The sequence below is a fragment of the Heterodontus francisci genome, unplaced genomic scaffold (genome assembly GCF_036365525.1).
Source record: "Heterodontus francisci isolate sHetFra1 unplaced genomic scaffold, sHetFra1.hap1 HAP1_SCAFFOLD_58, whole genome shotgun sequence".
NCBI lineage: Eukaryota > Metazoa > Chordata > Chondrichthyes > Heterodontiformes > Heterodontidae > Heterodontus > Heterodontus francisci.
Genome location: NW_027142006.1, coordinates 5,386,434 through 5,411,919, shown reverse-complemented (window position 1 = coordinate 5,411,919; position 25,486 = coordinate 5,386,434).

Sequence of the window (25,486 nt, the reverse complement as noted above, 5' to 3'; positions counted from 1 at the left end):
AAAAAGGGAAGAACAACCACACAACAAGGGTCTCAAATCCAAGACCCTGAGATTAAAGGTCTCATGCTCTACCAACTAAGCTAACAAGGCCTGATACAGTACTACTACTCTGTCTGTTATTGGACGGATGCAGCTGTTGGCTCCACCCCAAGGGTGAGAATTTGTTCCCACCAAACATGAAGCAGTTTCCTATCAATTCCCCAGATTATCAGTATATCTACTTACAGAAGCCCCAAAGTGTGATATATTCCTCTCACTCATCAATAATAAAACTTTCATTTCACCTTCCAAATGCTGCCATCTATTTTGTCAATATTTATTTCTCTCTCCTTTTTATTTAATTCATGCATTCCTTAGGAATATTTTCCCAATTATTTCTGAGGGAAGAAATGAACAGATCTGGCAGCTCAAAACTGGGCATCCATGAGACACTGCGGGTCATCAGCAGCAGCAGAATTGTATTTAAACACAATATGTTACCTCCTGGCCTGGCATATCCCTCACTCTACCATTACCATCAAGCCAAGGGAGCAATAGTGGTTCAATGAAGTGTGCAGGAGGGCATGTCAGGAGCAGCACCAAGCAGACCTAAAAATGAGGTGTCAACCTGGTGAAGCTACAACACAGGATTACTTGCATGTCAAACAGTGGAAGCAGCATGCAATAGACAGAGCTAAGCGATCTCACAACCAACAGATCAGATCAAAGCTCTGCAGTCCTGCCACATCCAGTCCTGAATAGTGGTGGATAATTAAACAATTAACAGGAGTCACAGAGATTCATAGAGTCGTTCAGCATAGAACCAGGCCCTTCGGCACACCGCGTCCATGCCGACCATAATGCCCATCTGTACTAATCCTACCTGCCTGCATTAATTCCATATCCCTCTATGCCTTGCTCATTCAAGTACCTGTCCAGATGCCTCATAAATGTCACTGCTGTTCATGCCTCCACCAGGCAGCTCATTCCAGATACCCACGATTCTTTCTGTGAAAAATTTACCCCTTTGATCCCCTTTAAACCTCCTCCCTCTTAGCTTAAATCTATGCCCTCTAGTTTTAGTCACCCCTGCCATGGGAAACAGAGTCTGGCTATCTACACTATCTATGCCTCTCATAATTTTATATACCTCTATCATGTCCCCTCTCAGCCTCCTTCACTCCAGGAAAAACAGACCCAGCCTATCCAATCTCTCTTTATAACTCAGGCCCTCCAAACCAGGCAGCATCCTTGTGAATCTTTTCTGCACCCTCTCTAGCTTAATCACATCTTTCCTGTAGTGCAGCCACCAGAACTGCACACAGTACTCCAAATGCGGCCTAACCAACGTTATGTCCAACTGTAACATGACGTCCCAACTCTTGTACTCAATGCCTCAGCCGATGAAGTCAAGCATGCCAGACGCCTTCTTCACCACCCTGTCTACCTGTGTTGCCACTTTCAGGGAACTATGTACTTGTACCCCAAGGTCTCTCTGCTCAACAACACTCCCCAGGCCCTGCCATTCAGTGAAAATGTCCTGCCCTGTTTTAACTTCCCAAAATGCATGACTTCACACTTGTCCGCGTTAAATTCCATTTGCCAATCCCTTGCCCACTTTTCCAGTTGATCTATATCCTGTTGTAAACTTAGACAACCTTCTTCACTGTCCACTAGACCACCAATTTTGGTGTCATCTGCAAACTTACTAATCATGCCCCTTACATTCACATCCAAGCCATTAATATATACGACAAACAACAGAGGGCCCAGCACCGATCCCTGCGACGCACCACTGGTCACTGGCCTCCAATCTGAAAAACAACCCTCCACTACCACCCTCTGCCTCCTATCACCAAGCCAATTTTGTATCCAATTGGCTAGCTCACCCTGGATTCCATGTGTTTGAACCTTCTGGACCAGCCTACCATGCAGGACCTTGTCAAAGGCCTTGCTAAAGTCCATGCAGACAGCATTCATCGGCCTGCCCTTGTCAATCCTCTTGGTCACCTCCTCGGAAAACTCAATCAAAATCATGAGTCATGATTTCCCACGCACAAAGCCATGCTGACTATCCCTAATCTGACCTTGCCTTTCCAAATGCATATAAATCCTGTCTCTCAGAATCCCTTCCAAGAACTTTCCCACCACTGATGTAAGGCTCACCTGCCTGTAGTTCCCTGGCTTATCCCTGCTGCCCTTCTTAAATAAAAGCATAGCATTAGCTATCCTCCAGTCTTCCGGTACCTCACCTGTGGCTAACGATACAAAAATCTCGGCCAGGGCCCCAGCAATCTCCTAACTTGCTTCCCATAGCATCCTAGGATACACCTGGTCAGACCCTGGGGATTTATCCACCTTAATGCGCTTCAATACCTCCAACACCACTTCCTTTGTAATGTTGATATGCTTCAGGATATTGCTGTTCCCTCCCTTGAACTCACTGGCTTCCATGACCTTCTCCACGGTAAATATGGACGAGGAATATTCATTTAAGACCTCGCCCATTTCCCGTGGCTCCACACATAGATTACCACACTGATCCTTAAGGGGACCTACTGTCTCCCTGGCTACCCTTTTACTCTTAATATACTTATCGAATCTTTTAGGATTCTCCTTTATCTTATCTGCCAGGGAGATCTCATGGCCCCTTTTCGCCCTCCTAATTTCCTTCTTCAGTGTAGTCCTACATCCCCTACACTCCTCGAGGGTCTCGCTCGATCCCAGCAGCCAATACCTGACATATGCCTCCTTCTTTATCCTGACCAGGCCCTCAATACCCCTAGTCAACCAAGGTTCCCTAAACTTGCCAGCCTTGCCCTTCCATCTAACAGGAAATTGCCAGCCCTGAATTCTTCCGATCTCACTTTTAAAAGCCTCCCACTTGCCAGATGTCCCTTTACCTGTAAACAGCCTCTCCCATTCAACTTTTGAGAGTTCCTGTCTGATGCTATCAAAATTAGCCTTCCCCCAATTTAGGACTTCAACCTGAGGACCAGTCCTATCCTGTTCCGTAACGATCTTGAAGCTAATAGAGTTATGGTCACTGGTCCCAAAGTGCTCCCCCACTGACACATCAACCACCTGCCCATCCTCATTTCCTAAGAGGCGGTCAAGTGTAGCCCCTTCTCTAGCAGGGCCATCCACATACTGCTTCAGAAAACTATCCTGGACACACTTAACAAATTTTTCCCCATCTGACCCCTTAGTACTAAGGCAGTCCAGTCAATATTAGGGAAGTTAAAATCACCTACTATTACAACACTATAATTCCTACACCTATCTGTGATTTCCCTACAAATATGCTCCTTCAATTCCCCCTGACTATTGGGGGACCTATAGTATAATCCCATCAAAGTGATCAGCCCTTTCTTATTTCTAAGTTCTACCCATATGGCCTTGCTTGTCATTCCCCCGGGATATCCTTTCTAAGTACTGCCGTGATGTCCTCCCTAATCAATAGTGCAACCTCCTCTCTTACCTCCATCTCTGTCACGCTGGAAGGATCGGTACCCCGGAACATTGAGCTGCCAGTCCTGCTCATCCCTCAACCACGTTTCCGTAATAGCTATAATATCACAATCCCATGTACCGATCCATGAGTTCATCTGCCTTACTGTAAGGCATCTTGCATTAAAGTAAATGCAGTTTAGTCTACCAGACCTTCCACGCTCCCCGTCCTGCATCTGCCCAGCCTGCCTACTGGACTTGTTTGCTTTGACCTCTATATTTGCCTCAAATATCTCATCAGAGAGACCACTACTTTGGGTCCCACCCCCCTGCCAGACTAGTTTAAACCCTCCCGAGTAGTACTAGCAAACCTCCCTGCAAGGATATTGGTCCCCCTCCAGTTTAGATGCAACCTGTCCCTCTTGTACAGGTCACCTCTGCACCAGAAGATCCAAGTACCTGAAGCCCTCCCGGCTACACCAGCTCTTCAGCCACGCATTCATTTGCATAATCCTCCTATTCCTACCATCACTAGCACGTGGCACAGAAAGTAATCCTGAGATTACAACCCTAGAGGTCCTGCTTTTTAACCTTCTGCCTAACTCCTTATATTCACTTTGCAGGACCTCAACTCTCTTCCTGCCTATGTCGTTAGTATCAATATGGACCACGACCTCGAGCTGCTCACCGTCCCTTTTCAGAATGTCCTGCAGCCACTCCGAGACATCCTTGACCCTAGCACCAGGGAGATAAGATACCATCCTGGAGTCTCGTTTGCGGCCGCAGAAATGCCTATCTGCACCCCTTATAATGAATCCCCTATCACTAAAGCTCTTCCAAACCTTTTCCTCCCCTGCAGTGCTGCAGAGCCCTCTGTGATGCCACAAACTCGGCTGTTGCTGCTTTCCCCTGGGAGGTCATCCCCCAACAGTATCCAAAGTGGTATATCTGTTTGAGAGGGGGATGGCCACAGGGAACCCCTGCACTACCTGCCTGCGCCTACTACTCCATCTGGTGGTCACCCATCTCTTTTCTGCCTATGCAGCCATTACCTGTGGTGCGACCACCTCACTAAACGTGCTGTCCACGACTTCCTCAGCATCGCGGATGCTCCACAGTGAATCCACCCGCAGCTCCAGCTCCCTAATGCGGGTAGCCAGTAGCTGCAGATAGATACACTTCCCGCACACGTGGTCATCAGGGACACTGGAAGCGTTCCTGATTTCCCACATAGCGCAGGAGATGCATATCACGGGGCTGAGCTCTCCTGCCATGACTTACCCTTAGGTTAATGAGTTACTCCCTTAATTAAAAAATACTAATTATACTAGAGGCCTTGTTCCACCCACTTCAACACAAAGTCCTTAAAAAAAACTTTCGTAGTACTCACCTTAACACCAGAGTTTTTTTTTCCAACAAAAAAAAACAACTTTCCCCTTTTTTCAGAGCTGCTACCACGCAGCTCTCCTCTGACATCACTGTTTGCCTTTTTTTCCAAAACTCCGGCGCGCTGGAAGAGGTTCAACTGCTCTTTGGTCCTGGAAGGGAAGGAGGACAAGGCTCCACAAATGCCCCCATCCTTAATGATAGGGGAGAACACCATATCAGTGCATAATACAAGGTTGAATCATTTGCAAACTTCTTCAGCCAGAAGTGCCAAGTAGATGATCCATCCCGGCCTCCTCCTGAGGTCCCCAGCATCACAGGTGACAATCTTCAGCTCATCCAATTCACTCCACATGATATCAAGAAATGGCTGAAGGCACTGGATACTGACAACATTGCGGCTGTAGTGCTGAAGATTTGTGCTCCAGAACTAGCCGCACCGCTAGCCAAGCTGTTCCAGTACAGTTACAACACTGGCATCTACCCGGCAATGTGGAAAATTGCCCAGGTATGTCCTGTACACAAAAAGCAGGACAAATCCAACCCGGTCAACTCCTGCCCCGTCAGCCTCCTCTTGATCATCAGTAAAGTGATGGAAGGTGTCGTTGACAGTGCTATCAAGCAGCATTGACACAGCAATAACCTACTCACCGATGCTCATTTTGGTTTCTGCCAAGGCCACACGGTTCCTGACCTCATTATGGCCTTGGCTCAAATCTGGACAAAAGAGCTGAATTCAGGAGGTGAGATGAGGTAACAGTGACTGCTCCTGCCAAGGGCATCAAGGAGCCCTTGCAAAATTGAAGACAATGGCAATCAGGGGGAAACTCTCCACGAGTTGGAGTCATACCTAGCGCAAAGGAATATGGTGATGGTTGTGGATGGCCAATCATCTCAGTCCCAGAACATCGTTCAGGAGTTGCTCAGGGTCACGTCCTAGGCCCCAATCAACTTCAGCTGCTTCATCAATGACCTTCCCTCCATCATAAGGTCAGAAGTGGGGATGTTTGCTGATGATTGCAAAATGTTCAGTCACATTAGCAACTCCTCAGATACTGAAGCAGTCCGTGTCCATCTGTAGAGAGACCTGGACAACATTGGGCTTGGGCTGATAAGTGGCAAGTAACATGCACGCCACAAAAATGCCAGGCAATGACCATCTCCAACAAGAGAGAATCTAACCATCTCCTCTTGACATTCAATGACATTACCATTTCTGAATCCTTCACTATCAACACCCTGGGGATTACTATTGCGAAGTATTGGGCGGCACAGTGGCGCAGTGGTTAGCACCGCAGCCTCACAGCTCCAGGAACCCGGGTTCGATTCTGGGTACTGCCTGTGCGGAGTTTGCAAGTTCTCCCTGTGTCTGCGTGGGTTTCCTCCGGGAGCTCCGGTTTCCTCCCACATGCCAAAGACTTGCAGGTTGATAGGTTAATTGGCCATTATAAATTGCCCCTAGTATAGGTAGGTGGTAGTGAAATATATAGGAACAGGTGGGGATGTGATAGGAATATGGGATTAGTGTAGGATTAGTATAAATGGGTGGTTGATGGTCGGCACGGACTCGGTGGGCCGAAGGGCCTGTTTCAGTGCTGTATCTCTAAACGTAAACAAGAAACTGAATTGGATCAGCCATGTAAATACCGTAGCTGCAAGAGCAGGTCAGAGGATGGTAATGCTGCTGGAAGTAACTCACCTCCTGTCCACCATCTACAAGGCACAAATCAGGAGTGTGATGCAATACTCACCACTTGCCTGGATGAGTGCAGCTCCAACAACACCAAAGAAACTCAACACCATCCAGGACAAAGCAGCTCACTTGATCAGCACTCCATTCACTACTTTAAATATTCACTCGCTCCACCACGAGTGAACAGTGGCAGCAGTGTGTACCATCGACAAGATGCACTGCAGCAACTCACCAAACCTCCTTCTGCAGCACCTTCCAAACCCCCGATCTCGACCACCTAGAAGGACATTGGATGAATGGGAACACCACCATCTGCAAGCTCCCCTCCAAGTTACACACTGTCCTGACTGGGAACGATATCACCATTCCTTCACTGTCACTGGATCAAAATCTTGGAACTCACTTCCTAACAGCACTGTGGGTTTACGTACAACACATGGACTGCAGCAGCTCCAAAAAGGCAGCTCACCACCACCTTCTCAAGGGCAATTAAGGATGGACAATAAAGGCTGCGTTTGCTGACAACGCAACCACTAAGTGGCACAACTCGCTTTCTCCCCCTCCTTCGCACTGGCCGCTTCCACCCTCCACAGCCGCTCACTCCAGACCTCACTGCTCTCCCCCACTTCCCTGGCCGATTGTCCTCTGATCGCGCCACCCCATTCTCTGGTCGCTCGTTCCCCACCCCACCCCCTCCCCTCCAGCCGCAAGCTCTAGGTTGTGCTGCTTCCCTTCTCTCGGCCTCTTGCTCCCACGTTTGTCCAGTCTCCACGCGCCGCCCGAAGAAGCAAGGCGGGCTGTAAAGTGTGACGTAGGAGCGAGTAGTGAGTGGCCGAGAGGAAGGAAGTGCTACGGCCTCGAGCTAATGGCTGGAGCGGAGTTTGGGGGGCTGGGAGCGAGTGGCAGGAGAGCTGGGTGACGCGAGCGGGGAACAGTCGGCCAGGGGAGCAGTGCGGTGTCGAGCGAGCGGCTGAGGGGAGGAAGCATCGAGGCCTGGAGCGAGTTGCCGAGGGGGGAGAGCTCCAGCCTCAAAGTCTCCTATTCAGCTGCTTCCTCCAGCTGAGTGAGAGGCTGGATACCTGATGATGCTGCAGCGTGCATGTGCGAAGATGGACCAGGCGCGGATATGCGATGACGTTGGCGCTGAGCCATGACATCATCCTGCGCATGTGCAACTTAATCTTGGCAAGATGTAGCTGTGCCTATGAGCAGCTTGGCGCTCTCCGATGATGTCAGCGGGCCGCTCCATTGACAGGAATCACATTGTGTCAGCAGTGCCCACATCTCATGAAAGAATAAAAAAGAGATTTACCACAATGGTAGCAGGGTGAGGGATTTCAGTTAAGTGAAGAGATTGGAGAAGCTGGGGTTGTTCTCCTTGCAGCAGAGAAAGTTCAGAAGAGATTTGACACATTTGTTCAAAATCATGGAGGTTTTCAATAGTTTAAATAAGGAGAAACTGTTTCCAGTGGTAAAAGTTTCAGTAAGCAGAGGACACAGATATCAGGTGATTGGCAGAAGAACCAGAGATGACATGAAGAACCATTGTTTACACAGCAATGTGTTGTGATAAAGAAAGAAAAGACTTGCATTTATATAGCACCTTTCAAGACCACTGGATATATCAAAGCACTTTATAGACAATGAAATACTTTTGAAGTGTAATCACTGTTGTAATGTCAGAAATGCAGCAGCTGATACCCACAAACAGCAATGTGATAATGACCAACTGATCTGAGGGGCAAATATTGATCACAACACCAGGGAGAATTGCTCTTCACTTGTTTGAAATTGCAGCATGGGATCTTTTACATTCACCCAAACATGCAGACCAGGTCTTGGTTTAACATTACACCTGAAAGGCAGTACCTTCAACACCCTCAGTGCTGCACTGGAGTGTCAGCTGTGAAATCTGAACCCAGAAGCTTGTGATTCCGAGGTGAGTGTGACCAACTGAGGCACAGCTTTTACCTGAGTCTCAATCCTTCTACCAACAGTTTCTCTCTATCGGGTCTGTCACGGCCCCTCATGATTGTGAACACCTCTATCAAATCTCCTCTCGAAGGAGAACAACCCCAGCTTCTCCAATCTATCCACATAACTGAAATCCTAACCACACGTTGCAGAAAGGAATTTTTCCTCAAGTTCCTTCTGGTTTTGTCAGCCACATTAAATCTGTAACCTTTGGTTATTGACCATTCAGCAGTTAGAAACAGTTCCTCAGTATTTACTTGACCCCAAACCTTCAAGGAAGCTCTGCAAAGTAACTGAAAATCTAGTTGTCAGAAGTGGGATTTAAACACATGCCTCCAGTGAAAGCTGCAACCTGAACAGAGAAGCTGAAACCATTCAGTCACCTCAACTGTTCAGACCTTTTTGACCTCGTCATCACTTCTGTACTTTGAAAGGTTCACTCAGTTCAGGAACTTGTTCAATGTTACTGGAATGCTCAGTGATTGGGATATTAACTCCCCCGGGTTTTCCTGAGCTTGTTCTCGGTCTATGGGGATGTTTGTCCTGGACCGTGGAATCTTGCATCCCTGTAATGGACATTAACCCACTGATTGAATCTGTATTCACTGCTTTCCGCTGGTGCTGGGTAATTGCAGAGTGTGGGGCTGGAATGTTGCTGCTTGTCCCGGCCTCACACACTCTGGGAAAGAGTGAATAATTGATGCGTCTGTTTCCGTATCTGAAATGTGGCTTAGATCTGCTGTTATTAACCGAGGCAGCGCTGCAGAAGGATACGTTAATAATCTCTCACTAATCAACTGCAAACAGTCAGAATGTGTAACTTTGAGCAGCGCTTTCTGCACCGTCAGGGCTGGAAATTTGAGTGTGTGTGTGTGAGTATCTGAGTGTGTACAGCACTGTACAGAGAAAGAGCAAATATACCGGGGCTGAGACACAGTGCATCTTTTCACATTTAATCACAATAATATCCACAGTCAGGAACTGAAAAGGATGAAAAACCGAATAGCAAGAGCAAAATTAAGAAAAGTAAGTCATTATAGATTAGCTGATCAGCTTTCTCTGTGTTACCTGGTAGTCTACAGTTTTATATTCATAGCTTTCTCAACTGTGGCCAGGGAATGATTTCTTCTCAAGGGCTGAATATTAACAAAACTTCTTGGAATTTAAAATCTTTCAAAAATAATTCCATGGAGCTAATGGGGAAAAATCAAATAACTGCATCAATTATAGGAGAGCTGGTTAGTGATGATCTGGATGTGTCTGCAGTGTGCAGGACCAGACTGTTTCTGTAGATTCACAATGAATGTTCCACCCTTTATTTGTAACAGTAAAGCTGATAGTGGACAATGGCTATTCTGGTTGCAGCAACCTGAAGATTTAACTGACACCCTGCTTTCGGGTAATCTAGAAAGCACAACACCCAGCTCTGTCAGTTAGTGTGCTTGTTTGTTCACCCACAATTTGTTGGTTCAAGCACTTAAAAGGATGAGGCTTTATTAACTTAAACTCTTCTACATCTGCTGTATTACTCTTGCTGTTGGTTCTTCAAAGATAAGGTTAATCAAGACTTTCTTTGTGAAATCCATGCTGACTGTGCTTTATTATATTTTCATTTTCATATGTATTTTCTACTTTTGGGGATTACAGGATATTGTCTTTTTATTGATTTTATTGCATTTATTGCCCATCCCTAATTCCCTCGAGAAGGTAGTGGTGAGCTGCCTTCTTGAACCACTGCAGTCGATGTGGTGCTGTTAGGAAGGGAGTTCCAGGATTTTGACCCAGCCACAGTGAAGGAATGGTGATATAGTTCCAATTCCAGGGTGGTGTGTGGCTCAGAGGGGAACCTGCAGGTGGTGGTGTTCCCATGCATCTGCTGCCCTTGTCCTTCAAGGTGGTAGAAGTCACGGGTTTGGAAGGTGCTGTCTAAGGAGGCTTGCTGCCTTGCTGCAGTGCATCTTGTGGATGGTACACACTGCTACCACTGTGCGTCAGTTATGGAGAGAGTGAATTTTGTGAATGAGGTGCCAATCAAGTGGGCTGCTTTGTCCTGGATGGCGTCGAGCTTCTTGAGTGTTGTTGGAGCTGCAACTATCCAGGCAAGTGGAGAATATTCCATCACACTCCTGACTTGTGCCTTGCAGATAGGGGACAGGCTTTGGGGAGTCAGGAGGTGAGTTACTCGCCGCAGGATTCCTAGTGTCTGACCTGCTCTTGTCGCCATGATATTTATATGCTTATTGCAATTCAGTTTCTGGTCAATGGTAACCCCCAGGATGTTGATAGTGGGGGGATTCAGCAATCGTAGCACCGTTGAATGTCAAGGGGAGATGGTTAGATTCTCTCTTGTTTGAGATGGTCATTGCCTGGCACTTGTGTGACTCGAATGTGAAGTATACTTATTGTAGGGTATTGTATTGTACTGCAGAGTGACAACATTTGGAAAGTCCTTCATTGGCTGTAAAAGGCTTTACAAAGTCCTGTGGTCGTGAAATGCATGTGTTGCTTTTTCCATTGTTATCAATGTCATTTTGATCAAAAGATAGGATTCGTGAGCACAAAGTTTAAATCAATGTTGATTCAAGTAATGTAAAAGCATCTATATTCTTGCACTCTACTTAATAATCACCATCTTCCTATCCTTACAGAGTACAATGTCTTTGACCCTGAAATTGATTCCACAATCTCAGTCCCTCAGACAATTTCAGCCCAGTTCTGATGAAAGGTCACAGATCTGAAACGTTAACTCTGTTTCTCTCTCCACAGAAGTTGCCAGACCTGCTGAGTATTTCCAGCATTTTCTGTTTTTATTTCAGATTTCCAGTATCTGCAGTATTTTACTTCTGTGTTACTTTGAAAGTTAAAACTGACCCACCTGTCTACAATTCACACTTGCGTCTCCCATGAAATGATTCTGTATAATGTTAATGTAATGAATACAGATTCCGAGCACTGAGCTTCCTGTGGGGAATTGGGGATATGAAAACCAGCAGACTCTGCAGGAATTTCCACTGGGAGCACAAATTCACAAAATCTACCTGATATATATTGATTCATTTTGATTGTCCTTCTGGAAAATTATTTTGAAACAATTTAAACATCAACCCACAGCTCCATGACTTGGTCAATTATGAGGTCATCCTCTGACAGGTCATGTGACAGCTGGAGCCACAAGACATCAGAACCAGATTTGTGACTGGATTAAAACCCGGAATCCTGTCACAATGGCTTTTCAAATAAAGCTGTTGCTGTTTGAAAACACAGCAGTTAAACTTTCTGCCTGACCATGAGGGAAGCTCGGGAGAAATTTACAAAACTAAATCCTTCAACAAAATAGTTCATAAACCATTAATATCGAAATCATGTGAGGATTCATATGCAGTAGAGAAACAAGCAAAATACAGAAAGTGCAGAGGAGAGCTGAAAAAGGAAAAGAGATCAGCAAGAGAGTGTATGAGAAAAGATTAGCAGGTCACATAACTGGGAACACTGAAGTCTTTTACCAACATATGGACAGTCAATGCAAGGGTGGGTCAATTAGGAGATCCTGTGGAGGCAGAGGGTGTGGCTGAGGTACTAATTAAGTACATTTCATCTGTCACAAAACAAGCAGATTGTGCAAATGTCACAGTAAAGGAGGAGGTTGTGGAGAAATTGGACGGGATAAAAATAGATAAAGAGGAGACAATTACAAGGTTGGCAGCACTCACAGTAGAAAAGTCACCCGGTCTGGATGGGCTGCATCCTGGGTTGCTGAGGGAAGTAAGGGTGGAAATATCAGAGACTCGAGCCACAATGTTTCAATCCTTCTTGAATATGGGAATGTTGCCAGAGGACTGGAGGATGCAGGTAAGCTTGGGTAGTTCGATATCAGTTTAACTTGACCATTTTTATAATGTATCCATTGTAATAACTAACAACGTTAAGAAAGCCATTTTATAATGAACACATGACCAAAGGAACCATTTTGTGTTCAGTACTAACGTTTATATCCTTTATAATTAATGAGTAGCTACCCATCATGAAACAGATGATTGTAAAACCAGCGGCGATGCCAGATTGGATTTGGTACTGGGTAATGAACCTGGCCAGGTGTTAGATTTAGATGTAGGTGAGCACTTTGGTGATAGTGATCACAATTCGGTTAGGTTTACCTTAGCGATGGGCAGGGACAGGTATATACCGCAGGGCAAAAATTATAGCTGGGGGAAAGGAAATTATGATGCGATTAGGCAAGATTTAGGATGCGTAGGATGGGGAAGGAAACTGCAGGGGATGGGAACAATAGAAATGTGGAGCTTATTCAAGGTGCAGCTACTGCGTGTCCTTGATAAGTATGTACCTGTCAGGCAGGGAGGAAGTTGTCGAGCAAGGGAGCCGTGGTTTACTAAAGAAGTTGAAGCGCTTGTCAAGAGGAAGAAGAAGGCTTATGTTAGGATGAGACGTGAAGGCTCAGTTAGGGCGCTTGAGAGTTACAAGCTAGCCAGGAAGGATCTAAAGGGAGAGCTAAGAAGAGCAAGGAGAGGACACGAGAAGTCATTGGCGGATAGGATCAGGGAAAACCCTAAGGCTTTCGATAGGTATATCAGGAATAAAAGAATGACTAGAGTTAGATTAGGGCCAATCAAGGATAGTAGTGGGAAGTTGTGTGTGGAATCAGAGGAGGTAGGGGAAGTGTTAAATTAATATTTTGGGTCAGTATTTACAGTAGAGAAAGAAAATGTTGTCGAGGAGAATACTGAGATTCAGGCTACTAGGCTAGATGGGATTGAAGTTCACAAGGAGGAGGTGTTATCAATTTTGGAATGTGTGAAAATAGATAAGTCCCCTGGGCCAGATGGGATTTATCCGAGGATTCTCTGGGAAGCTAGGGAGGAGATTGCAGAGCCTTTGCCCTTGATCTTTATGTCATCATTGTCGACAGGAATAGTGCCGGAAGACTGGAGGATAGCAAATGTTGTCCCCTTGTTCAAGAAGGGGAGTAGAGACAGCCCTGGTAATTATAGACCTGTGAGCCTTACTTCGGTTGTGGTTAAAATATTGGAAAAGGTTATAAGAGACAGGATTTATAATCATCTTGAAAAGAATAAGTTCATTTGCAATAGTCAGCACGGTTTTGTGACGGGTAGGTCGTGCCTCACAAACCTTATTGAGTTTTTCGAGAAGGTGACCAAACAGGTGGATGAGGGTAAAGCAGTGGATGTGGTGAATATGGATTTCAGTAAGGCGTTTGATAAGGTTCCCCATGGTAGGCTATTGCAGAAAATACAGAAGTATGGGGTTGAAGGTGATTTAGAGCTTTGAATCATAAATTGGCTAGCTGAAAGAAGACAGAGGGTGGTGGTTGATGGCAAATGTTCATCCTGGAGTTTAGTTACTAGTGGTGTACCGCAAGGATCTGTTTTGGGGCCACTGCTGTTTGTCATTTTTATAAATGACCTGGAAGAGGGTGTAGAAGGGTGGGTTAGTAAATTTGCGGATGACACTAAGGTCGGTGGAGTTGTGGATAGTGCCGAAGGATGTTGTAGGGTACAGAGGGACATAGATAGGCTGCAGAGCTGGGCTGAGAGATGGCAAATGGAGTTTAATGCGGAAAAGTGCGAGGTGATTCACTTTGCAAGGAGTAACAGGAATGCACAGTACTGGGCTAATGGGAAGATTCTTGGTAGTGTAGATGAACAGAGAGATCTTGGTGTCCAGGTGCATAAATCCCTGAAGGTTGCTACCCAGGTTAATAGGGCTGTTAAGAAGGCATATGGTGTGTTAGCTTTTATTAGTAGGGGGAACGAGTTTCGGAGCCACGAGGTCATGCTGCAGCTGTACAAAACTCTGGTGAGACCGCACCTGGAGTATTGCGTGCAGTTCTGGTCACCGCATTTTCGGAAGGATGTGGAAGCTATGGAAAGGGTGCAGAGGAGATTTACTAGGATGTTGCCTGGTATGGAGGGAAGGTCTTACGAGGAAAGGCTGAGGGACTTGAGGTTGTTTTTGTTGGAGAGAAGGAGGAGGAGAGGTGACTTAATAGAGACATATCAGATAATCAGAGGGTTAGATAGGGTGGATAGTGAGAGTCTTTTTCCTCGGATGGTGATGGCAAATACGAGGGGACATAGCTTTAAGTTGAGGGGTAATAGATATAGGACAGATGTCAGAGGTAGTTTCTTTACTCAGAGAGTAGTAGGGGCGTGGAACGCCCTGCCTGCAACAGTAGTAGACTCGCCAACTTTAAGGGCATTTAAGTGGTCATTGGATAGACATATGGATGGAAATGGAATAGTGTAGGTCAGATGGTTTCACAGGTCGGCGCAACATCGAGGGCCGAAGGGCCTGTACTGCGCTGTAATGTTCTAATTCTAATTCTAATTCTAAAAGTAATGAACCTTGATTGAGTTATAATTAATGAATTAATAATCATTTTAGAGAGAATGGGTTTTCATTTAAAGTTAGTTCAATCTAATTACTGTGAGTTTCTGTGTCTTTGTGGGAAAGGGCAGTTTCAGCTAAATGTATTCAAACAATGGACCTTTCTCGGACCCCTGATAAAACCCATGGTATGTTCCATCGTGACCTTCAAAAGTCTAGATTCAATGAAGAGGAAACTTGTTTCAGATCAGATTGGGAGACAGTGTGAAACCACTCCATTGTACTCATGTCTGAGATTCTGAGGACAGTTGGCTGTTAGTGGAAGACATCATTAAGAACTAATTAAATGTACCTAGCAAATGCTCGGAACAATTATTATTTTACAAGGTGGTGTGATGGCAATCCAGGGGTTAAAAGTAGGGATCTTGAAAGCTTTCAATGTGCAGGAACACTAGAAGAGCTCAAGGGTAAAGGCTCAGATCATCAACCAAGTTCTCCACCTGATGAGGGATCTAGGCTGGACAAAGAGGACCGTGACACTCTGAGACCAAGCTCGACCATTCCGCCCACCTGCTGGAGCTGTAAAGTTATATTCCCCAAGTTTGTTAAGTATAATTTTACTTTCAATTATTGAGTACTATTTTACTCTCAATAAAAGTTCTGGACTTATTAATCAAGTATCCTGTTGCCTTAATTGGTTAAAGTCATGCCATAAGAGATTGTCCACAATAGACTTTCCAGAATTAAAAGATAAGTCTGCAAGGGTTGCTAATTTTACAGCCCTGATTAAAAAGAGAGATAAACCCATGAACTACAGACCAGTTAGTCTAAAGTCGGTGGTGGGGAAACTTTTCGAGACAATTATCCAGGAGAAAACTAACTGTCACATGGTAGAACATGGGCTAATAAATGACAGCCAGTACAGATTGGTTAACAGAAGATTGTGTCTGAATTAATGAATTAATTTCTTTGATGAAGTTTCAGAGAGAGTTGACCAGGGTAGTGGGGTTGATGGTGTGTGTCTGGACTTCAAAAATGTGTTTGAAAAAGTACCATAAAATAGACTTGTTAACAAAATTGGAGCAGATGGGATTAAAGGAGCAGTGGCAGCGTGGATAAGGGGCAGAAAGCATAAAGTAGGGTGAATGCTTGTTTTTCAGAATGGAGGGACTAATACAGTAATGTCACTGTTGTTGCAGTGTGTGCAGTGTCTGACCCTAAGCTGTCCTAGGGAGGGGGCTGTTTGTGATGTTCCTGTGGGGTGCATTATCATCAGGGTCTCTCTCTGAGCTGTCCCAGGGATGGGGCAGTGTGTGATATCCTTGTGCATGTCATACAGGCCCACTGGCGTGTGGTTCCATCCCGAAGCCAAGAAACAGAGCCCCAGATATGGGCAAAAAGTCTCACTTCTCTATCGGTACCTTGAGAAGACACAGTGGTGCAGTGGTGAGCACCGCAGCCTCACACCTCCAGTGACCTGCGTTCGATTCCGGGTACTGCCTGTGCAGAGTTTGCAAGTTCTCCCTGTGACTGCGTGGGTTTCTGCCGGGTGCTCCGGTTTTCTCCCACAGCCAAAGACTTGCAGATTGATAGGTAAATTAGCCATTGTAAATTGCCCCTAGTGTCTGTAGGTGGGAGGGGAATTGAGGGGATGTGGTAGGAATATGGGATAAATGTAGGATCAGTATAAATGGGTGGTTGATGGTTGGCAAAGACTCGGTGGGCTGGAAGGGCCTGTTTCAGTACTGTATCTCTAATTAAATAAATAAGAAGGCTGAGGGAGTAAACCTGGACAGTAAATCCGAAGTGGAGTCCTGGAGGCGGATACCTGTGACTTTTCAGGCAGTTTTACAGCAACTCCTACAGCAGATCTGGTAACAAACAGTACTGGTATTTTCCTTTCCTCTGGACAATACCAGCAATGCTGACAGGGGTTCCTGATGCTCAGGGTCTCCATACTATTTGCCCAGGCCTGTGCACTGGAGAGGACACTCCAGCTTCATGGTTAAACATTAGCACAACCCGGGAATAAACAGTTACTGATTGTGAGCTCTCATTCAATTGGTGCAGAGTATGAGCGCCAGGGGTTATCTCGGACAATGGGAGAGCTCTTAGTGTCTCATTGGACAGCTACCATTCACTCCAAGCTGGGCAGCCCCCAGTCAGTTAGGTGCTGTCCTGCCACGACCTGCTTACTTCAATGGGTGCTTGAAGCTTAGAGAATCATCTCTGAACAGACGGATTGATAATCTATGCACCAAGAAAAACAAACTCAACAAAGAAGACACCAGTCCTTCGCATCACAAGCTGGAATGTGAGGAACATGTGTCCTGGCCTTACCGACAACCTTCTGCAGGTTGATGACACACACAAGACAGCTGTGATCGACAAAGAACTCACAAGGCTCAATGTGGACGTTGCAGTGCTGCAAGAAACTAGACTCGTTCAAAGTGGATCCCTCAAAGAGAAACACTACACCTTCTTCTGGCAGGGGAAAGCCCAAGAGGCAAGTCGTGAGCATGGAGTGGGTTTCACAGTAAAATACACGCTACTTGAGATGAGTGAACCACCCACAGTAGGCTCAGAGAGAATTCTTACTCTTCACTTGTCAACACGTGTGGGCCCAGTTAATCTCATGTGCATCTATGTCCCGACACTCACCTCCACCCCAGATGTCAAGGATCAATTCTATGTGACACTTGACACTGCCATCAGTAGAATTCCCAGCACTGAGGGACTGTACCTTCTAGGAGACTTCAACACAAGCTTGGATACTGACTACACAGCTTTGCCAATGTGCATAGAGCACCAGGGGATTGGCAAGATGAACGTAAATGGACAGAGATTGCTGGAGCTATGCTGTCACCATGGATTCTGTGTGATGAACAGCTACTTCCAGGTCAAGCTGTGCTACAAGGTGTCCTGGAGACATCCGAGATCATGCCATTGGCACCAGCTAGACCTTATCATCACCAGACATACCACCCTCAGCAGTGTCCTCATCACTCGCAGCTATCACAGCGCTGACTGTGACACTGACCACTCCCTGGTGTGTAACAAGGTCAGGCTTCAGCCAAGGAAGCTTCATCCATCCAAGAAGTAAGGTCGTCTTCTGATCAACACTTGCCGAACCACTGACCCAGAAAGGACCCAGGAGTTCCTCAACATCCTCGATCAGGCTCTTTCAGACAACAATGCTCAAGGCCTCAGTGCAGTGTCAAAGTGGAATCATCTGCACACCACCATCTATAACTCTGCACTCGCTGTGTATGGGAAAAGAGATGGGAGGAATGCTGACTGGTTTGAGGCTTATCGGACTGAAATGGAGTCAGTTACTGCAACTAAGAGGAGAGCTCTCATGAACTACAAACAAGTCTCCAGCAAACAACATCTAGATGCCCTCAGAGCTGCCAGAAACAAGTCTCTGCAGACTGCTCGGCACTGCACCAATCAATACTGGTTAAAACTCTGCTGATGAATGGGGGGATGCGAGAGGGATGTATGAAGGAATTAAGAAAGCAATGGGCCCAGTAGGAACTAAATCAGCACCTTCTGAAGACAAAGAGAGGGGTGATCATCACTGAACCTAACAAGCAGATGGAAAGGTGAGTGGAGCATTACCTTGAACTCTACATAACGGAGAACATTGTGATTGAAGGAGCTCTCAGTGCCATTCCAGACTTCCCTGTCATGGAGGAACTGGACAGTGAGCCCACCATAGTCGAGTTCAACAAGGGCTCAAAACATGCGTGATGCAAACATTGTCACCTTGTACAAAATTAAGGGGGATCGCAGTGACTGCAGCAATTATCGGAGCCAGCTACTCAGTTCCACTCACCTGCTCGATCCCTTTCCTCCTGCAAGTTCCTTTGCTTCAAGTATCCATCCAATTTCCTTTTCAAATCATTGATTGTCTCTACTTCAACCACACTCGTGGGTCAGGACATTACCACTCACAGCATAAAAAATTCCACTTCACCCAAGGATGGGAAATATTTATATCTTCTATATTTAGCTTATTCCCTATCTCTACCAGAATAGAATGGCAGTCAACATGAAAGGGAACCCAAAAATCTTCGAGCAGGATATAAATAATAAGCAGGTAGTCAGCGGTGAAGTGGGCCCCATTAGGGACCAAGAGGGTAATATATACTGTGAGCTGCAGGGCAATGTTAATCTAGTTAATGAGTACCTTGTATCAATGATCACTAAGGAAGTGGAATTTGACAAAATATCAGGAGAAGTGGAGAGTGTAGAGGCAATGGAGAGGGTACAAATTGAGAGAGGGAGGTACTGAAAAGGCTGGTTATGCTTCAGGAAGATAAATTACCTGGTCCGGATGGCTTTCATCACAGATTGCGAAAGGAAATGTGGATGCAGATAACAGAAAGGCTTGCTATAATCTTCCAATCTTCCCTGGATACGGGGGAGGTGTCAGAGGATTAAACAGTTGCAAATGTGACACCCTTATTCAAGAAAGGGTGTAAGGACAGTCCGGCTAACTACAGGCCAGTTAGCTTAACAGCAGTGGTGGGTAAGGTTTCAGAAAGAACAATCAGGGAAAAAATCAACAGTCACTTGTAGAGGTTTGAGTTAATTAAGGAGAGTGAGCATGGATTTATAAATGGGAGTTCATGCTTGACTAATCTAACTGCATGTTTTGATGAACTAACAGAGAAGGTTTATGAAGGGCATGCAGTGGATGTTGTTTATGTGGATTTTAAGAAACGACACATAAAAGGGTGATTAACAACATTGAGGTTCATGGAATAGGAGGGTCAGTGTCCAATTGGATAGAAAATTGGCTTAAGGACAAAAAACAGCAAGTCGTAATAAATGGTTCATTCTCAGACTGGAAGGTTGTCGACAGTGCTGTTCCCCAAGGGTCACTGCTGGAACCACTGCTTTTTATTTGCGACAGATAAATGACTTGTATCTTGGAATATAGAGTAGAATCTCAAAATATGCCGATAACACGAAACTTGGAGAAGTGGCAAACAGTGAGGATGAAATGAACCACCTGCAACAAGACAGTGATAGGCTAGCAGAATGGGCAGACAGGTGCAGATGGATTTTAGTAGTGACTAGTGTGAGGTGATGCATTTTAGCAGAAGGAATAGGGAGAGGCAATATATACTTAATGGCACAGTTCTAAAGAGTGTGCAGGAATAGAGGGACCTGTTCACTGTCACGTGAACAGTCACTTCCTGTTGTGTGCTCTCAGATTTGCAACCTTCACTGGACTGGAGTGAGGTGACATCTACTGGCAGGAAGCAAGAACTGCAATCAAGCAGCATAAGCTCCATCGTCTGTCAGGGTGAAAAAAACATTGCAATGTGAGGAAATAGTGAATGGGTTTGATTGGGTTGATGGAGACATGATTCCACTTGTGGTGGAGTCCAAAGCAAAGGCCAGAAATATAAAATTGTCATTAATAAAAGAAATGAGGAATTCATGAAAAATGTAGGAACGGAGTGAATGGTTGGAATGTGGATCGAATAGAAAGTGAGATTGGATGGACAGAAGCAGTCTGAACGGATGGCTGAAACAAAAGGTGAGTGCCCTGAAATGTTAACTGTGTTTCTCTCAGCACAGATGCTGCCAGAGTTTCTGAACATTTCCAACACTTTCTGTTTTAATTTCAGAATTTGCAAGATGTTGCTTTGCTCTGAAAAAAAATGGATGATCGGCTTTGGCTGCCAGTGAAATTCCACAGGAGCCAAAAGGAAGTTCTGATATCAGTGGCATGTTGATCTAGGGGTATGATTCTTGCTCAGGGTGAGTGATTAATTAATGTGTGAGAGATCCTGGGTTTAAATCCAAGACAAGCCCTTCTTCTTTGGCATTTTTAGTTTAAGGTCATTGATTGGTTTCAGCCTTGCAGAAGGCGTAATTGATTTCCATATGGAGTCTGCTTGTGGACCAGAGGGCTGGATTCAAAGAGCTTGTCGACAAAATTGGAATGAATGAAATGTACAGAGAGCCAAGTGGGAATATAAAGTTGTAAATTTAACTGAAACCTGGCTCCAAAAAACAACAGAACTGGGTTCTGGTATGGAAAGGAAACCTTTCCCATTTCTGTTGTTTGGCTTGCATTGACTCATCGATTTTCTTGTTTTTCACTTTGTTGATGCCTTTGAATAATTGTGGATATTTCCTCAGGGTGTTTTCTTTCACCAGGTAGTTCTGACCTCTGATGATGATGATCGTAATGAGCTTCAACTCACTGATAGTTTTGGAACTGAGCAGATTTCCTTTGCTTGAGTCTACAACATGGAACTCAGTCTGACATGTGGACTCATGGGAGGTTTTGAATGCCACCCCTGCGTTGAAGAATACAGTTGCATCCATCCAATAAGAGACCGAGTAGAAGTGACAGTTCAGTCAGTCGAACATGAAACTTTTAATTTCAGGGTGGTGAGTTGGAGTGCCATTTTGTTTTCCCCTTTTTTACGGCATCATGAGCAGAGAGTACAAGGAGTGTTTGAAATGAAATTCAGCAAAAGTATGAGAAAGTCTCACGTTGATTCGGGACTCTTATCTCTCTGCAGCATCTCGCTGTGAAAGATTGAACTTCATCTCATTTCATTCCCAGCTCGGGGTCAGTGCGGCTCAGTGGGACTTCTGGCTGTCTCCTGCTTCACAATCCATCAGTGCTGAGAAAGCAATGGGGAATATTATTCACGGCTCTGTAACCAGAGGACACCGATTTAAGGTGAATGGCAAAGGAACCAAAGGCAACATGAGGAAAAACTTATTTTGCACAGCGAGTGGTTAAGATCTGATATGCACTGCTTGAGAGTGTGATGGAGGCTGATTCAACCATGGCTTTCAAAATGGTATAAGATAATTATCTGAAGTGAAAAAAATTGCATGTTTTCATGGAATACATGAGTCTGTGGCATGAGCTGAGTTGCTCGTGCAGAGAAGCAGCACAAGCACAATGAGCTGAATGGCTTCCTTTTGTTCTGTAACTATTCTATGATCTATGATTCTTTTCAGAGTGAAATCAACACTCACATACAAGAAACTGACAGGTACAATGTAAACCGCACACTAACAGACCAGCGAATGCTAGGGACAGAGTAAAATCAATCAGTCCTGGACTAGAAACTGACAGGTGCACAGTAAACTTCGCATTACCGGACAAGAAATTGACAGATACAGTGTGAAACCCACAGTCACTTTGCAGCAGTTGGCAGGTAACGTGTAAAAATCTTTCTTTCATATCCCAGCTGCAAGGTACAAAGAAAATTAGGTGCAAACCCAGGCTCACACTTCAAAGACTGAGAGATACAAAGCAAAACACATACTCACCTACAAGTACAGAGAAGAAGACACACTCAGAGGAGGTGCAGATTAAAGACACATGCATGTAACAGAAACTGATAGGGATAGAATCAAACCCTTTCTCACTTCTCAGAAACTGATAGATATAGACAAAAGCTGATGCTCACATACAAGTTGTTGAAAGATATGTGGTGAAACTCACATAGCAATAGCAGAAACAAACAGGTACTGAATAATACCCACAGTCACAGACCAAAAACTGAAATATACTGAGGGAAACACCACTTTCTCACACCAGAAACTCATGGCTACAAAGTGAAGCTGACTCTCTCCTCCCAGGCATTGACAGGTGCAAACGAAAACACTCACGACGATTCCAGGTCATGAAATGTACGGAATAAAGCCGATCAGCTGAAAGAATAGCATTAATGACAGGTGTGATACCCAGAATGCTCAGCGGCCTAGAATCCGCCCGATCTGTGACAGGAGCGGGGCGCGCAGGCGCAGTAGAGACAGCTCTGTCAGCATCTGGAGCTGCGGGTTCGGAGTTGGAGCGGGATATTCACAAAGTGCGAGAAGACCGCGCCCTTTGCGGGCTCACACAGCTGGAGCAGGGCCTCCGGGCCACAATAACATGGAACAATCCCATCTGTATCTCTGCGGATGGTGGCGGTGAAGCTTTTCCCGGTGAGGCTTCCCGAAACCGCGTCTCTAAATGGATAAGAATTGGGGACTGGGCAGGGAGCGTCTCTCAATGAATAAGATTTGGGGACTGGTCAGGGAGCGTCTGTAAATGGATAAGAATTGGGGACTGGTTAGGGAGCGTTTTTTTATTCTTTCGTGGGATGTGGGCGTCGCTGGCTCGATCTCAGCTCGAGTAATGTGTCCAGTTCTGGGCACCAGGCTTTAGAAAGGACATCAAAGCTTCTGAGACAATTCAAAGGGGATTTACTAGAATGATCCCAGAGATGCGGGGTGTCAGTTCTCTGGACAGGCTGGTGAAGCTGGGATTGTTCTCTTCAGAGCAGAGAAGGTTAAGGGAAGATTTAATGGAGGTGTTCAGAATCATGAAGGATTTTCATAGGGTAGAGAGGGAGAAACTGTTTCCAGTTTCCTGGGGGTCAGTAACCAGAGGACACAGATTTAAAATAATTTGCCAAAAATGTCAAGGGGAGGTGTGGAGAGATCTTTTTACCCAGTAACTGATTTGGATTTGGAATGAATTGTCTGACAGGGTGGTGGAAACAGATTCAATTATAACTTTCATAAAGGAATTGGAAAAATATTTCAAAGTGAAATTCTCCAGGATTATGGGGAAGTCGGCAGGGGGTTGGACTAATTGCATCTTTTTGTGCGAGAGTCAGCAGAGGCACAATGGGGCTGAATGGCCTCCTTCTGTGCTGTATGATTCTATGAACATAAGAACTAGGAGCAGGAGTCGGCAATTCAGCCACTCGAGCCTGCTCTGCCATTCAATACAATCATGGCTGATCTCATCACGGCAGTTCTTGGTTCTTGCCAGTAGATGTCACTTCACTCCAATACAGTGAAGTTTACAAATCGGAGAGAGACACAACAGGAAATAATTGTTCACATTATAGTGAATGTGTGGGATTTAGAAATACTAGGAGTGGAGACGAGTTATTACTTGTCTGCTCGATCTCCATAGCCCTGTAAAATTATTTCCTTCAAGTGCCCATCCAAATTCCTTTTGTAATCCTCGATTGTCTCCATTTCCACCGCCCTCGTGGGCAGCGAGTTACAGATCATCACCAGTCACTGTGTAAAAAAGTTCTTGCACACATTCCCCCTGTACCTCCTGTCCAAAACCTTCAATCTGTGTCCCCTAGTCCTTGTACCAATAGTTAACGGGAACAATGTTTCCTTGCCAACATATTTAAAACTGTCACAGCCGAAAACACATCTATCAATTCTCCCCTCACTCTCCTTTGATACAGGTAGAACAGCCCTAGCTTTTCCAACCTAACCTTGCAACTAAAATCCTCCATCCCTGGATCCATTCTGGTGAATTTCCTCTGCATCCTCTCAAGGACCCTCACATTCTTTCTTAAGTGTGGTAAGCAAAACTGGAAGCAACACGCCAACTGGGCCTAACCAGAGTTTTATAATGGTTCAGCATAACTTCCCTGCTTTGTACTCAATGCCTCTATTTATAAAGCCCAAGATCCCATATGCTTTGCTAACCACTCTCGCAATATGTCTTGCCACCTTCAAAGATTGATGCACATGAACCCCAAGTCCCTCTATTCCAACACACTCTTTAGAACTGTGCCATTAAGTATATATTGCCTCTCCCTATTCCTTATGCCAAAATACATCACCTCACAATTGTCACTATTAAATTCCATCTGCCACCTGTCTGCCCATTCTGCTAGCCTATCATTGTCCTGTTGCAGGCAGTTCATATCATCCTCACTGTTTGCCACTCCTCCAAGTTAGTTGTCATCGGGATATTTTGAGATTCTACTCAATATTCCAAGATCCAAGTCATTTATCTTTCGCAAAAAAAGCAGTGGTTCTAGCACTGACCTTTGGGGAACATCACTGTCGACTATCCTCCAGGCTGACAATGAATCATTTCATAAGACTCGCTGTTTTCTGTGATTCAACCAATTTTCTATCCAATTGGACACTGACCCTCCTATCCCACGAACCTCAATTTTGTAAACCACCCTTTTTTGTGGTACCTTGTCAAACGCTTCCTTAAAATCCATATAAACGTCATCCACTGCATTCCCTTCATCAAGCTGCTCTCTTGGTTCATCAAAAAATGCAGTCAGATTAGTCAAGCATGAACTCCCATTTATAAATCCATGCTCACTCTCCTTAATTAACTCAAACCTCTCCAAGTGACTGTTGATTTTTTACCCTGATTATTCTTCCTAAAACCTTACCCACCACTGCTGTTAATCTAACTGGCCTGTAGTTAGCCGGACTGTCCTTACACCCTTTCTTGAATAAGGGCGTCGCATATGCCACTGTTTACTCCTGGCACCTCCCCCGTATCCAGGGAAGATTGGAAGATTATCTCAAACTCTTCCATTATCTGCATCTGCATTTCCTTTTGCAACCTGGGATGCAAACCATCCAGACCAGGTGATTTATCTACCCTAAGCACAGCCTGCCTTTTTAGTACCTCCCTCTCTCAATTTGTACCCTCTCCATTGCCTCTACTCTCTTCACTTCGACTGATATTTTGTCAAATTCCACTTCCTTAGTGATCACTGATACAAAGTACTCATTAAGCAGATTAACATTGCCCTGCACCCCTAAGCATATATTATGCTCTTTGTCCATAATAGGCCCGACTCAACTTCTTACTACCCACTT